Genomic DNA, 17,078 nt, shown 5'->3' on the forward strand with positions numbered 1-17,078 from the left:
TCAACTTAACTTGATAACCTTTGCCCAGAATCAACTTGCACTGACTTCACTTTAAAGACTAGAGGCTGTTGCAATATCTATGATCTCCCTTCAAAACATTTCTTAAAGTATAGGATTGGCATATTGTCATGTGGTGCTCTTAGTCCAGAATATGCCCCTTTTCACTCACAGTCTCAAAAACACTTTACTGTATTCTAACATGACAGTTTTCTCTGTCTTTTGCAGTCACTTCACTGAAATTGTTTCCTAATTTGAGTAGAAACCTATTTTTCACTAAATGAATCCTTAGGATGAGTGAAATCTTGTGTTCTGTCTTTGAATACTTGATAAATGAAATATTCAGGTTTGACAAACGTGCTACTTTTCCATTATTTTGGCTAAGAGATGCCATTTTTTTCTCTTCTTAGAAGAAATAACCTCTTCCCAATACTGAAGTTTTGTTTGTTTTTGTTTTCCTCTAACAAGAGCTTCTCATTTTAACTCAAAACATTTGCATAGAGCGTTGGACTATTTCTACCCTCCTCCAGTCTATCAGTACTGGATTGTATCTCTATTCTCTAGCTTTATAGAGGCAAACTGACTCATTGAGAATGACATTTGCTTAACTCTCAGGGGTTCAAAATCAACCTGGAATTGTGGTTTCCACAATCTGGCCCCTTCTGGCCCCTGTTCTCTAATTCTAGAATTAGAGTGTTGTCCCATCTTGGCACCATGATTATATTTCTTTAGAATAGTGCTCGCTCCATCTCTCTCTCGGTCCCACAATGGCTATTTTTCCTTGTCCATATCACTATTTTTCCTTTCACTGATTTTATGCCAAAGTTCCATTTTTACTTCCTTTTATCTAAGATCCTCTCAGTGTTTCCTAGAAGCATAACCAGGTAGATGCAGGCTAATTTTTATGAATCTGGTTAAAAGAGTTGACAATAGGAGTTTCCATTAAATCAATATTTATCATCAATATTCATTCAAGTCCATACCAGAATATATAGATGTGTAGAATTTCCAGATAAGCAACGAACAGTTAGAAGTTTTGTACACATTCCAGCAGCAATAATCACTAATATCAAATATCAAGAACATAGGAATCTGTTCTAAGTTGGGCTTTAATTAAATAAAGTGGAGAGAGAGACATGCTAGACACAGAGTATTATCCCTTTCTGCAGATTGGCAGCCTGTGTGAAAGAGATCATACTCCTCTGACAGAAGGCAGAAAGCAGTTACAACCTGTACAGGGCATTCTAGAGAGCACACTTACAACCAATGGGTGGAAGTCAATAAGAAGAAAGATTATTAACCCATATACTTTAAGAACTTCCTGCTAACTTGAAGAATATCTAAATTGAACTTGTGAATGAATGGTATTCTTATTCATCCCTAGGAAGTTTAAGTAGAGGCTTAACTTAACCAGTTAGGAACATTATAGACAGTATTTCTTTATTAGGTCAAAGGTTGCACTGGACAAAGTTAAAAACAACTCTTTGCATTCCAATTTCTGTGGTTTAAATAGTCAGTGCGGCATAATGGAAAAGATATTAGATTTTGAGTCAGAAAATACGTCATCAGTTTCGAGCTATTAATTAAGAGTGTGATTTTGAGCAAGTCATGTAAGCTCAGTGAGCCTCATTCTCACCTGTAAAATGGTAAAAAGATGTTAATCTGCTCACTAGAATGAGAGTGAGATTGGAGAACATGTGGACACTTAGAACCATAGTAGGTACTGAATGGATCTTCTCATTAATTCTACAGGTGTTGATTCTGGGACACTTTTTGTCCAACCAGCATTTAATTTTTTAATTGTTTTATTTAACAAAAATTTTTAGTTTATTCATTTTTGAGAAACAGAGAGAGACAGAGCATGAGCAGGGGAGGGGCAGAGAGAGGGAGACACAGGATCTGGAGCAGGCTTCAGGCTCTGAGCTGTCAGCACAGAGCCCAACGTGGGGCTTAAACCCACGAACTGTGAGATCATGACTTGAACTGAAATCAGACACTTAACCAGCTGAGCCACCCAGACACCCCCTCAATCAGCATTTAAAAGCAGGGAAAGACACAGAGGATGGGAAACGAGGGCAGCACAGATTTCCAGGATACAACTGTCAGGAAACAGTGGTTTATGATACCATGTGTCTTTCTGTTTCTAATCTTACTCGCCTGGATAAATTGTCAGAATCATGACAAAGCAGATTCCTTGTATATTTAGTTCAGATGTCAGTTACTGAATTAACCAATAGATGATAGAAATTCATAGGCATGCATCACAGAGATTTGCTGAGTACCTACTAGAAGCCAGACACTATATCACAGCCCTAATAAATTTAGGGAAAAAACAAAACAAAACTAGAGCATGAGGTAGCATGTAGAATAATGAATTAAGATATTAAACCCCACCTCAAATTTAGGCTGCTTTCCTTGAAATTTGAAATTAGTCTTATTCTTGCTTTCAACATCTTCCTGGTGAAGATTACTGCAGCAAGGGGGCATAATGGCTAATTACTTTAAAATTGTCTTTTCATAGGAAGTACATTAATATGTATTATATCCTTGCTGTCCTTAAAGGGAAAATAAAAAGTTTTCCCTGGTTTTCTTCTTTTTATCAGACTGAATTTTTACATCTTTTTTTCCCTTTAGGATTTACAAGTGCTTGAGGGGGAATTTTAACATAACAGGTTCACAAGTCTTCAGAAAAATTTGTTAAGAAATATAAAAAAATTTTCTAAGGTTTTGTTAAACGAATGGGCAAAATACACAACAAAAAAATTATTTTTATGTCTTTTTAGATCGAAGGCCAGATCACTTGAGGCCTAGTCACGAAACAGAAACCACAGATTAATTTGGGCAGGAAATTTCTTATAAAGGATTATTAACCAATCAACAGAGGATTGACTACTGTTAAAGATAATTCTAACAAATACAGGAAAAGCAGATATAGTAAACAGACACTACCTTGGGGCTGATGCAGAATACTCAAGAAAGGAAGAATTTTAGAAGAGGCCATCCCATCCTCAAGATTGAGATCCAGATCTCATGGAGGCAGCTCTGGCCTACTGGATAGCTGAGAGCCAGAGGAGCCAGAGGCTGAGGCTGGCAAACAGGAAACTGCCCACTGGAGCACCTACGAACAGGAAACTGCCTTCTGGGGTCCTCCTGAAACTTGCTGGCAAGCTGCCCCCTAGGGCACCTTCAAGCCTGGCTGGGAAGCCAGTTGTGGTGCTGGTGGAACCTGCTGGGAATCCTATTGTGGGGTTGGTGCTAAACTTCCTGGGAAACTTGCCATGGTGCTAGTGGAATTTTCTGAGAAGGGTGTTGCCAGGATTGCAGTGAACTCCACTGAAAGCCAGGGAACAGAACTCTGTGGAGTGTCCGTGAAACTCACTGGGAGGTAAACAGCACTGGGTGACCTGCATGCTGACCTTCATGGGAGCAGTAAGAACATGGGAGCACGTTGGGATTAAAAAGAGAAGCCCTTCCCCTGTAGTGTCCCTCCAGCATCCTCTACTGACCAAGTTTAACATCATGCCATCTGGCAAAGGAGAAACATTTATAGGGTCTGACTCTGGTATTACACAGCGGGGCGATAAAGAATGGATTTATTGTCAAGAGCAAAACGTTGAAAACTGGCATAAAGGCCATTAATAACTTTCATCTGTGAAAATCTGGGTTGGTTGCAATGAATTATGCAAATTAACACAAGTCTGCAGACTGAGAAATAGAATTCATTTGGAGCCCAAAATAAGAATATAGAGTATAGGCAATACTTTGTGTGCTAAAGGATAAACCTCTTCCAAAGAGAAGTTTGGCCTTTGCTCCTGGCTCTTGACAGGTAACCTCTAAGCCCTAACAATATCCTACCTGAGAAGTGCTTTTGTTAACCTGGGGGCACTGGACCATACGAGATAATCTACCTTATCAGTGTGATTTATGGTACAAGCCTTAGGTCATGCAGCATTAGCTTGACCTCTGGAGAGGCTGGAGGCAAAGGTCAGACAGACAGGTAGTCTGCCATGTCTACATGACTATGCCTCAGGAGAAATTCTAGATACCAAGGAATGGGTGAGCTTTCATAGTTGACAATATTCTGCTTGTTGTCACATATCATTGATGGGAGAAATAAGCACTGTCCATACAACTCCCCTGGGAGTCAACAAATGAAAGCTCTATACCTGATTTTTACTGGACCCTGTCCTATTTACCTTTTCCTATTGCCGATTTTAATCCATATCCTTTTGTTATAATAAACTGTAAACATGAGTATAACAGCTCAAGTTCACGGACTTCTTAAACTCATTTATTTATAAATTATCAATTGCTACATAACAAATCACCTCAAAACTTAGCAGTTTTAAACAACACACATTTTCTTTATCTCAGTTTCTGTGGGTCAGGAATCTGGGCATGACTTAACTGAGTCCTCTGCTGTAGGGCCTCTTACAAGAGGTATGCAAAAAGGGTATGAGTTGAGGCCATTGTCTCAACTGAATGTTCAAAAGTTCCAAGCTCATTCACATGATTCTTTTTTTTTTAATTTTTTTTTTAATGTTTTATTTATTTCTAGGAGAGAGAGAGACAGCGTGAGCAGGGGAGGGTCAGAGAGAGAGGGAGTCACAGACTGAAACAGGCTCCAGGCTCTGAGCCGGCAGTCAGCACAGAGCCTGACGTGGGGCTTGAACCCACGAACCGCGAGATCATGACCTGAGCGAAAGTCGGACGCTTAACCGACTAAGCCACCCAGGCGCCCCTCATTCACATGATTCTTGACAGGATGAAGTCTCTCAAAGCTTGTTGGACTGGGGGCCTCAGTTCCTATTGGCTGGAGTCTACCCTTGGTTCTTTACCACATGGTCTCTGGTAGGGCAGCTCAAAACATGGCACCTTGCTTCCTCAGAGCAAGTATGTCAGAAGAGCCAGAGAAAAAGTACAAACAAGATAAAAGTCACAGTGTTTTGTAGTCTGATTTTGGAATTGACATCCTACCCTTTTGCCATATTCTACTTGTTAGAAGCAAGTCACTTTGTCCAGCTCACACACAATGGAAAGGTTTACACGAGAGCATGAGACGAGGGTCACTGGGTACCCAAACTGCCCATAACAACTTTCTTATGAAGATCGAATAAAATCATTTATGTATAAATATTTAACATGGATGTCTTTTGTAATGATTAGTGTTCTTTGTCCACAGAGTACAGTTTTCACTCTGATCTCTAATTTGAATTCCCATCCTAGTAAGTTGCCTGGTTCTCCCATCTTATTTTATAACTGGGAATTGCCTTGGTTCTGGCCAGTTTCAGTCTGGGGATTATGGCTCTGCCAAATTTCTGAACACTAAGCACTGAGGTTATGTTATTTCTTGTGTAGGGTATCTTATAAGAGGTATGCAAAAAAGGTATGAGTTGAGGCCATTGTCTCAACTGAATGCTCAAATGTTCCAAGCTCATTCACATGATTCTTGACAGGATGAATTCTCTCAAAGCTTGTTGGACTGGGGGCCTCAGTACCTAAGACTATTGGCTGGAGTCCACCCTTGTTTCTTTGCCACACGGCCATTGCAGATTCTGCCCACCTGGACATAGAGTACTATTTAGTTTGATTCTCCATTACTGTTTCATTTATTGGGTTTGTCACTGGCTCTGTCCAAGACCCATCTGTTTGTTGAGCTGCTGGGGACCACACCTTGTCTGTTACACCAAACTTCTGTGGTCAGCCTTCTGAGGAAGTATGAAATTTGACTGAGAACTTACTATTTTCTAACTAAATATATATTTGGGGGCTTGGGGAGGCTTATGCCATGCAATATCACTACCGTATACTTGACTAGGGTTCTAGAATTAGATCATCGTGACTTGTGGAAAAGTGTGTGATCATAGCATTTTCAGTGTCTCAGACAGAGAAGTATAGGATTATTCAGTGAAATTATTGCATGCGTGTGCGCGCGCACACACACACACACACACACCCCACACTGTGAAAGCAAGAGTGATCATGAGCATCATAAAAGAATAATTAGTGGTTATGAGGCAAGTTTTATGTGTCTTCATTGAGAAACAACCATGGAAACTAAGAATACCTAGGAAGTTGGAAAGATTATTTATCAAATGTAAATATTCATAATGATTAACAGTTTTTCTGTAAAGACTAAATTTAGCTTCCTGTGCTACTGGAACTTTGTCATTCTTAAGGTCAATTTCATTAACCTTGCTCTCTTTTGGCCATGTTAGACAATTATTCTCCACAGGAGGACAGGAATTTGTAACATGCAATAGTATACGAAGAGTCAGTTATATAATTGGAACTTTGCATGCAAGAGGAGCTCCTTATTCCCACCAGCAGTTGTTAGAGCATTCTCTATGAGTTCAAACTCTACCCAAAGTGTAGACTTCTTTGGTTTGTTGAATGACTGTGACAATTTTCATACTGCACTCCAGTCTCAGCTCATATTTCATACCATTGTTTCATATAAACTGAAAGGAAATTTCTGATCCTTTAAGTTATAAATGACATGATCTCGTGATCAGTGAATTTGAGGCCCACATCGGGCTCTGTGCTGACAGCTGAGAGCCTGGAGCCTGCTTCAGAATCTGTGCCTTCCTCTCTCTCTGCCCCTCTCCCAATCATGCTCTGTGTCTGTCTCTCAAAAATGAATAAGTGTTTAAAAATTTAAAAAGTAAGTTATAAATGACAAATGTTCAATCTTTGGCAAGGATTTAAAATGTTTTCAAGGAGATTTTTCCAATTCTGCTATCCATTGCCTGATTTTGCCTTTCTGAATTTACTATTACAAGGATTACAAGAATGATGCTTCCAGTATTGAGGGGTACAGATAAGCAGTGAATGAGAAACTGAATCCTAATAGAACTCTTTCCACATTTTTAAAAACATTTTTATTTATTATTGAGAGACAGAGAGAGACAGAGCATGAGCATGGGAGGGGCAGAGAGAGGGGGAGGCACAGAATCTGAAGCAGGCTCCAGGCTCCGAGCTGTCAGCACAGAGCCTGTTGCGGGGCTCGAACTCCCAAACGGTGAGATTATGACCTGAACCAAAGTCAGACGCTTAACTGAGTGAGCCACCCAGGAACCACCCCCCTCCTTTCCACTTTTCAAGAATTCTAGTTAAGTTATTCCAGTGGACAAGGCTATAGTTACTATAGTTATAGTTACACAATAAATAAAACTAGGAAGAAAAAACATCATTCCTATCTTGAAGAGAGCCCCATCCAACATTTCCTTCCCATGCTCTCATTGCAGCTCCCCAAAATGTGGTAAGCAGACTGCTAAGATGACACTTAAAACTCCCACTCACTCTCCCTCCCCATACCTTACCTTCTCCATTGTACACACCCTGTGTAATCTTGAGTTGTGTACAAAGCAGGTCAATGTGATTAATGTCAGTTCCATGAATATGTTACACTTTATGGTGAAAGCCAAGGGATTTCAACATATGTGATTAAGGTCTCAATCAATTGACTCTAAGTCATTCAAAAGAGGGGTTATCATGGGTGGGCCTGGCAGAACAGATAAATTCTTTGAAAGATGGTCAGAGAGGTCAGAGACTTGAAACAGATTTCTCTCTCTCTCTCTCTCTCTCTCTCTCTGTTGCTAGCTTTGAAGAAGTAAGCTTCCATGCATTCTACAGCTGCAAGAAAATAAATTCTGCCAACAACCACATGAACTTGGAAGAGCTCATGAACTTGCAGCAGCTCCATACAAGCCTTGTATGTAAATTCCCCTGCTTATTAAACCTGTCACCTACCAATCTGCAGTGGTCTGTCTGTTTCTTCAGTCTCTTCTTGCTCTCCATCTCTAGGGACTAGTTGCAAATTTTTCCATGGAAACTCCCATGGCTGCAAACCAACACAAACCTTCTACCTACCACCTTGGTATATATAAGTAGAATATTTAGGGACAGGACTTTTTTCACTATAATGCTGGATATGGTGCATTCAGATCACCTATGCCTGGCTTCAGCTGTGGCTAATTGTGACTTCAGAGGATTGTGTGCTCTCTACTTCTCTACATCTTAGTTTTACCTGATAAACTTTATTTTGTATATGTACTGCATGTAGAGTTGGTAGATTTAGGAAATAAAAATATAAGACCCCAGTTAAAATTGAATCTTACATAAACAATTTTAGATATACTTCAGATAAAGCACAAGTAGATACATTTTAGTATAATTATGCCCATCCAGTAACTAGCATATATTTATACTTAAAAAAATTGTTGCTTATCTGAAATTATAATTTAGCTGTGCATCTTCTATTTTATCTTGCAATCCTAACTGCATGGCTTCAGTACTATATGTCTTCAGTCTTTTATAGCACATTATTCAATATACTTTCTTATTTCCAATTTTGTATATTCATATATGTTTGTATTTTGTTTACTTTTATTGATAGGGTAGTTAATTTTTAAACATTTATTTTGTCTTATTTTCAAACTTCTATTCACAGGTTTAATTAATTACTTCTATTATTCTTATATTGTCTATTTCCTTTCTGCATACATCGTCACTTTTCTTTTTCCTTTGGTTCATCTGTTGCTTTGTCTCTTGCTCCCATATTTGTACGCTTAATTCATTAAAATCTTTTTTAAATTTGGCAATAAAATTATTTCCTATCATAACTCTTTTATTATATATTTATATAGTCACTTCAATTAGTTTTTGATACTTTAAAATTCATTTTCTTTCAAATATTTTGGTTTTGAAGTTTTGTTTCCCTTTTTCCTAGTTGGAGCCTGAGATTGATTTTAAAGGAGATAATAATAATATTTAACACTTATCCTTTTTTTAAAAACTACAATCTACAGAGACTATTTTAAATTACTATTACTTAGATGATTCTTGTTATATATCTCTGTCATGGATAGCAAAAATTGTATGAAAAATTTTCTGCCTTTAATCAATATTATTCAGTTTAGGTGATTTTAGGATCTCTTTATGAATACTTATAAGACTAGAGTCCATAAACTCCTTTAGTATCTCTAAATCAAATCATACCTTTTAATATTATTGTCTTTGGTACCATCTTTTGCCTTCAGATATATTTCGTAGAATAGCAGTCAGTATTTACTTATTGTTTAAATATTAAGTGAAAAAAGAGAAAATCTACCAGGTTGGAGCTCTTTGTATAAAGAGTCAATCTTACTTCTTTAAGTTTTCTTCATGATTCAGTGTTGTATATGACTTTACTGTTTGCAAAGATCTTTAATCTTATTTCATAATCAGTCAAAATTAGCACAGAAGGATTTGTATTGTTCAGATAAATGAACCAAAGTTAAGTGAGAGTAGGGAATCTGCCCAAAGTATCCTGGTAATTATCACACTACCGGTTAAGGTGGCTACCATAGCAGCCTGCCTCATACCTCTTCTTTATAAAATTTTAAGAGCTAGTTTTACAGCAATTTTTCAATAATAGCATTAAAGAGCTATTTCTCATAAACAAACGATTGGAAACTAACACTTGGTAAATTCATGGCTCAGCTCTTTTTTTTTTTTCTTTTTGTTAACTAGACTGCTGTACTTAAAATTAAATCCTCTCTTGGGCTCACAGCTGCTACCACAAACACTGCTAATTGGACAGACTGAAGTGTGAAACTAAATATATATGTTGTCATTTTACTCAACAGTTTCTGGAAAATGTATTGCAGGTAAATCAGCAGGCGTTAGCAAAGCTTTCGAGAAAGTACACACAAGCATATTAAGCCTCATGATGGATATGTTTCCCTGCTGGAGCAAAGCAAGCATCTGACTTTTGTAGCCATTACTGAAGCAGTATAGATTTGTCATTCTGAAAACAAATGGGACTTTTCCCTCATGCAATTTTGAGTGTTTTGATTGATTTTTGGATAATAGCTTTCCCAATTCTATCGCAACTTTTTTCTCCTTCAACATTGTACTCCCCTATTTGTCCTAAGAGGAATACCAAATATCTCCTATCAAATAATTCCAAAATACAGTTTTGTGTCAATTACACAATAGGAACTTGTGAAACGTGTGTCTAATGACCAAATAAATAATCATAGTTTATTAATTTTGTTTTTCATTCTGGAGTCTCAGTGAGATAGAAGCATTGGCAATCCGGCAACTAGATAGATGCTTAAGAGGAAAGAAAACAAACAAACAAAAATATCATTAGGGCTACTTTGGAACACAAGTGTGATATCTACTTATGTGATACGATTTTTCTATTTCAAACTCTTACAACCATTTTCAATTCCAGTTAGAAGACATCAATTTACTTTTAACTTAGAAGAGACTCAAGCTAATGACAGTGCCAGTTTTTTTCTCTGTGATAATTTTGATTGATTTTCCATTCTTTTCTGCCCTGTGATGCATCCTGTGAGCAATTTTATAAAAGGCAACATTTAGGCTCTCTTGACTTCTGGCTTCCATTTGGTTTTGGTCAGTGACATGCATTGACAGAACATTAGAAGTCAGGAAAAGAAAGATGCTGGGTGTTTATCCTCCTTGTTCATTTTCTACGAGGCCACAGTTTTGTCCGTGGTTGTGTTCATATACCTAAGACTTAGTCTTTTTGACAGCTCCTGCTCTCATCAGACTCTGAATCACTGTTTCTTCTCCTTGCCCACTCAGGGATAGTGGTCCTAGAGTTTCATGAATTTGCTCATCTCTGAGCACTTTATCATTCCTCATTGGTCCCTAGAACCTTCTCTACCTATCTGTAAATTATCCTTTCATTATGCTCTCTTTGATTGAACTTTTAAAGGTGAAATCTGTTTTCTGAGAAAATTCTGATAGAGACAATAATTGGTAACAGAGTTGGACAGAAGAATCAAGCCCTCAGAATGGGATTCTTGGTTTTGCTTTATGTAAACTGGGTGGTTAAATGAACAATCTTGACAATGGCAGTATATGTCAGGTAGTGGCAACAAATATTTTAAATAATCATAAGTGTTGGCATCAGATGAAATACCAGTGGAAGGCAAGCCATTTGGGGGACAATGATGAAGTGGCATTTAAGAGTATGTGTATTCACAAAACACTAATTCAAAAAGCTATATACACCCCTATGTTTACTGCAGTATTATTTACAATAACCAACACAAGTGTCTGTTACTAGATGAATGGATAAATAAGATGTATACACACACACACACACACACACACACATACATTATGCAGCTATAAAAAAAATCTTGCCATTTGCAATGACATGGATGGAACTAGAGGATATAATGCTAAGTGAAATAAGTCACACAGAGAAAGACAAATACAGTATGATTTCACTCATATGTGGAATTTGGGAAATAAAGCAAACAAGCAAACCAAGAAAAAAAGGGACAAACAGAAAAACAAACTCTTAGCAACAGAGAACAAATTGGTGGTTGCTAGAGGGGAGCTGGGTGGGGGGATGGGTGAAACAGATAAAGGGTATTGAGAGTACACTTTTTGTGATGAGCGCTGAGAAATGTATAGAATTGTTGAATGTAACACTGTATGTTAATTATACTTCAATAAAAAAGAGCTTATCCTTCCTTTGTGTTGCATATGGTAGCTTTTTATCTAAAGAAAGTGATGAGAATGCAAGCTGAAAAAGGGTGGACTGTGCTGACCCATCCTCATTTATACCTATATATATTTTATTTTCCCTTCTTTCCATTGATCTGTGCTTTAGGAGGCTGACTTCTAAAGACGGGATTGCCAGATATCTCTGCTATGGAGCTATCATTTGGTTGTCACCCTCACCAATGATTCATCCCCACAAATTGTCCTTTCACTGGATTCTCTTATTAAACTCTTTGATGTGCTGCTTACTGCCAAGATCCTGACTGACTGGACAAAGTCCTTAAACTACAATATGGAGGTATTGGGTCTTCTTGACTTTGCAGTTTGTAAACTACATTATATTAGGAGACAAGGAGCTGAAGTCAAGTACTGTTCTGTGTGCCTCTATCTTGTTTTCTGTTAGCAATGGGCCCCTGTTATATGATTTGAATATCTACATCCAAGAGTTGTTACTATAGCTGGTCACTAGGGGCTTGTTGGCACATGGACTTTCTTGCCTTTATGGAAACAACAGTGACAAGGTATTATACTCTGAGAAACTGGTCTTAAGAGTCATAAATGAAGAGGCCACACCATTTTCTAAAGATGGTAATATACTCCGAGAACACACTCAGGAATAAAAGGCAAGAGTATACATCAGTTCAGGACACTGATTATTAGTGAAGAGGAAAATTTCTGATTCTGACATAAGTGGGAGTTTCTTAATTCTGTCTGTTTCTGAAACATTTTTTAAGTTGAAAGAAAGAGAATAATCTGTGAAACAGGAAAGACTTCCTTTCAGAGTGTATGAGAATCATAATAAGTTGGGAGAAACCTACTTTGAAATGTCAATACTGGCTACATTGGGCAGAGTCAATAGTACAGTAGTGCCAGTGAGGGGTTTGTATATCATTTTCAGTATTTGCACCATTAAAAGGAATGATCAACAAGGGCATAACATGGGCATAAGCTTGCAAAGACCCATTACATTCTCAGTGAGTTGGGGTTCTAGTATCTGCAATATTGGTTGAGAGATAAGAGTAAATACTATTATGATTCAATAACACTTTTGGTGTGGCTTTGGGATACTGTTAAAGGTAGTGATCATTACTACTGTTTATTGAGCCACTACTATATGCCAGACAGTGCATGGCAGTTGATATCCTTTATTCTATTAATGCTAATGAGTTTTCAAAGTACCTCTATGCTCACTTTATAAACAAAGGAACTAAATCTGAGTTAATTTTATTAACTTGTCTAAGTTGTAGACCTAGTAGGTCCTTAAGTCTAGATTTGAGCCTTATTCTTGCCAATTCCTAGGATATTGTTGAGTCTAAACATGCTTGCTGACCATAGGCCCAGTATTGGCCTACAATTATGCTTAGCAGACATTCTTCTCCTTCCATTACTAGTGTTTTCGTAGGAGTAGGTTTTTATATTTTCTTTCTTTTTTCCCCTCATATCAACTGAATACATCTTTCATCTCATGCGGAATGAGGCCGAATGCAGAGACTGAAGCCAACTCATAAAAAGACACAGAGCAGAGAACAGACAATAAGGAAGACCTGGTAATAGCTTAATAGCTTTTAGATCCCAGATTCATGCAAAACCTTGGTTGGTTTGGTTCGCATTATTATTATTATTATTATTATTATTATTTGCAGTCGGCCTAGGTTATGTTTCTGTCACTTGGACCAAAAGGAATGTCAACTAATACAATAAAGATCTAGAAAAATAATGATCAATATCCTGGGAAACTGAGTCACTAGCCCAGTGATGAACTAAATTGGCCTGCTTTTGCTATAGGCTGCTTTAAACTTTTACACTGGCTTTATTCTTTAGGCACTTGCTAGCTTGTGAAAATAAGTAAACAAGGCACATTTTTCCTTGTAATTATAACCAAACGCCTACTTTATGGATAAGATGCTTTAAAATCTATCTTGAGATGTAGCACAGAATTCCAATATTCCTTGCACTAGAGTTCTTCCCCCCACCCTCCCACTTCACCATTTAAAAACCTTTCTATTGGGATGACATTCTGTCCTTGAAAATCCCAAACCTTCACTTGAGGTCCCACTCTCTATTTTCAGGCCCTGCAAATGGTAACTGACTTTTGTCTTCCTGTATCTCTAAATATCATCTCCTGAACTTCTCATTACCTTCACATTTCCTCTTCCACTAGCTACAAAACATTTGGATTCTCTGTGATACTTCTGATATGAGCTTATCTTTTTTGATTCAACTATTAGTAACTGCAGTTGACTTTATTATACCTTCTGTGTATGGCACATGTGACTAGATAGGTGTAACTGTTTTCTGCTCTTGCCTCTCCTACTCTTGACTTAGTCTGCTCGTGACTCTTTGCAGACTTCTATATCAACAAAATTGTGACAGAGAATGCATTTTTTCCTCCACACAATCCTCCCTGATATTCTGATGGTGCACCTGTCAAAGAAAAAGCATTGTGACTAGTATTCCCTGATAATGGAAGAGAGACATGACACGATTCCTTTTTTTTTTTTTTTAATGTTTTATTTATTTCTGAGAGAGAGACACACACAGCATGAACAGGGGAGAGTCAGAGAGAGAGGGAGACACAGAATCTGAAACAGGCTCCAGGCTCTGAGCCATCAGCACAGAACCCGATGCGGGGCTCAAACCCACGAACCATGAGATCATGACTTGAGCCGAAGTTGGGCGCTTAACCGACTGAGCCACACAGGCATCCCAACATGACATGATTTCTAAGATGAATTTTAACAAAATATATTAAGATTTTTTTCCTGCCTCATAAATTTATGGACTAAAAATGTGTATGTATGCATATGTGAAAACACTGCTCCTCAGAAAGATATCAATGAGGGCTGGATTTGCTATCACAAATCAATTCAACAAACTTAGGCAATAAATAATTGGTCTCTTAAGGAAAAGTTTTGACCAGGAAAATAAGGCAATAATTATTTGGTCCAAACATTATTACTTGTCAGACTACCCTAAAAGAATGGTATTGAAAGAAAAAAAAAAGTTACATGGCTCTTAAACTCCTTAATCCACATACACTTTTTTAAAGATTTGAATTATGATAGATGAGAAGATTTTTTAAGTTTATTTATTTATCTTGAGAGAGACAGAGATAGCGTGAGTGGGGCAGAGGCAGAGAGAAAGGGAGAGAGAAAATCCTAAGCAGGCTCTACATTGCTAGTGTAAATGGGGTTTGAACTCAGGAAACCACGAATTCATGACCTGGGCTGAAAGTAAGAGTTGGATGCTTAACTAACTGAGCCACTCAGGCACCCTGAGCAGAAGATTCTTAAAAGGATTTTTTTGTAGACAGCTGGGCTGTTAAGTCCTACTCTCTCTCAGCCAAGATGGAGAGGTAGAGGTGGGATATCATCCCAAGTTTTTTTTTTTTAAATTTTTAATGTTTATTTTTGAGAGAGAGAGACAGAGTGTGAGTGGGGGAGAAGCAGAGAGACAGGAAGACACAGAATCTAAAGGAGGCTCCAGGCTCTGAGCTGTCAGCACAGAGCTCAATGCAGGGCTTGAACCCACTAACTGTAAGCTACATGACCTGGGCTGAAGTTGGACGCTTAACAGACTGAGTCTCCCAGGTGGCCCTCATCCCAAGCTTTATAAGATGTATTTCACAGACACAATTCAAAGGGTTTAATAAATGTCTTCTGCAGTTAAATGTTAGCTCTCTGCCCCCCAGTGAACAGAAGCAGAGAAAGCTGTGTTGGGATCAACCTTTATACCCCTCTGCCTTTACTCCCTTTGGATCAAATACAACAAACTGGGAGAGAGAGCCACACTGGAACCATTTAAAATCTTGACTACAATAACTCTGAAAGGGTAAAGACAGCTAAATAGAGAACAGGGTGCATTTAAACCAATTACAACACTAACAACAGTCAAAGCAGGGTTTGAGTGAGGCTGGCCAACAAAAAGGAGCACATTACACAAATCTTGGTAAGTGCATTATCCTGGTGGAGAATGTAGGAATCTGGGAAAGCACCAAAGGGAGAAAGAGTCATATTTAAACATATGCTCCACAGATTTTAAAGAGTGAAGTAAAGTAAGAACTTTATGATCACTACGTTAGTGATCTTTATGTGTCAATTTGACTAAGTCATGGTATTTGCCTAAATACCTGTCTTAATGTCCTGTGAAGGTATTTTTTAGATGAAGTTTTAATGCTTAATTTTTTTATATGAGATTTCAACATTTAAATTGGTAAAATTTGAATAAAGCAGATTACCTTTTATAATGTGGTGGGTCTCATCCAATCAGTTAAAGGCCTTAAAAAAAAAACAACCCAAAACATTGAGATTCCCTAAAGAGAGAATACTGCCTCCAGACTGACTTCAGACTCTAGCAACAATAACATTTCTTCCCTGGGTCTCAATCTGTTGGCCTCCCCTGATATTTTTAGACTTGTTAGTCCTCAACAGTGAGCCAATTTTTAAAAATAATTTTTTCTCTCTCTATGGGTTCTATTTCTCTGGAGGAAGCTGACTGCTATGCCCTTCTAATCTCCTTTCTTCACTTGACCACGGATAGATGGCAAAAAAAAAAAAAAAGATTTATAAATTGCCCTTTAGTTAGTAAGACATGGTGAAGGAATGGAAGCATTAGAAAAAGAAAAAGCCACTTTCCTGGGCTTGTCCTTAATTAAGGTACCAAAATGACGGAGTGGAAATTTACTTTAAATCAATTTTGATTCAGTTATAAATAAGGACAATTTTGCAAACATTTTTAGTGAAGTAAAAAGTATGTAAAGAAAAAGCTCCTATCATAAATATATAGTTTGCTCAATTTTCACAAATGGGATACACACATGCAACTAGCATCTAAATTAAGAAACAGACCGCCTGGGTGGCTCATTCGGTTGAGCGACTGACACTTAGTTTCAGCTCAGGTCATGATTTCATGGTTCATGAGCTCAGGCCCCATTTCAGGTTACTTGTGCTATTGGTGCAGAGACTCCTTGGGATGCTCCCTCTCTCTCTGTCTCTCTCTCTTTCTCAAAATAATTAAACGTAAAAAGAGAGAGACAGAAAAAAGAAACAGAGCATTACCAATATTATCAGAAATGAATTTTAAGGGCAGAAACAAAATAAACTTGCTTTTGGATTATAACCTATGAGTCATAATTGTTTAATGAAAAGGTTATAAATAGAGTTAATATTTCCTTTGGAGTCTTCATGATGTAGAAGCAGCAAAGCGCACACCTGCATATATATGTGTCTGTGTATTTTTACAATCATGAAAGACCAGCACTTAACTTGAGGACTTGGTTTCATAATATATGCTACATATTCAAATTAATGATATTCAAAGGAAATTCATATATCCTTTGTTATAGTTCTTACTAAATTTACACATTCCTTTTTTTTTTAATTTTTTTACAAATAGTTTATTGTCAAATTAGTTTCCACATAACACTCAGTGCTCATCCCCACAAGTGTCCTCCTCCATGCCCATCCCCCCTCCCCCCACATCCATCAGTCCTCAGTTTTTGTCAGCATTCAAGAGTCTCTCATGGTTTGCCTCTCTCCCTTTCCCCCACCATT

This window comes from Hyaena hyaena, unplaced genomic scaffold, assembly GCF_003009895.1.
Source record: "Hyaena hyaena isolate Hyena2069 unplaced genomic scaffold, ASM300989v1 scaffold_1313, whole genome shotgun sequence".
In the NCBI taxonomy this organism is placed as follows: Eukaryota; Metazoa; Chordata; class Mammalia; order Carnivora; family Hyaenidae; genus Hyaena; species Hyaena hyaena.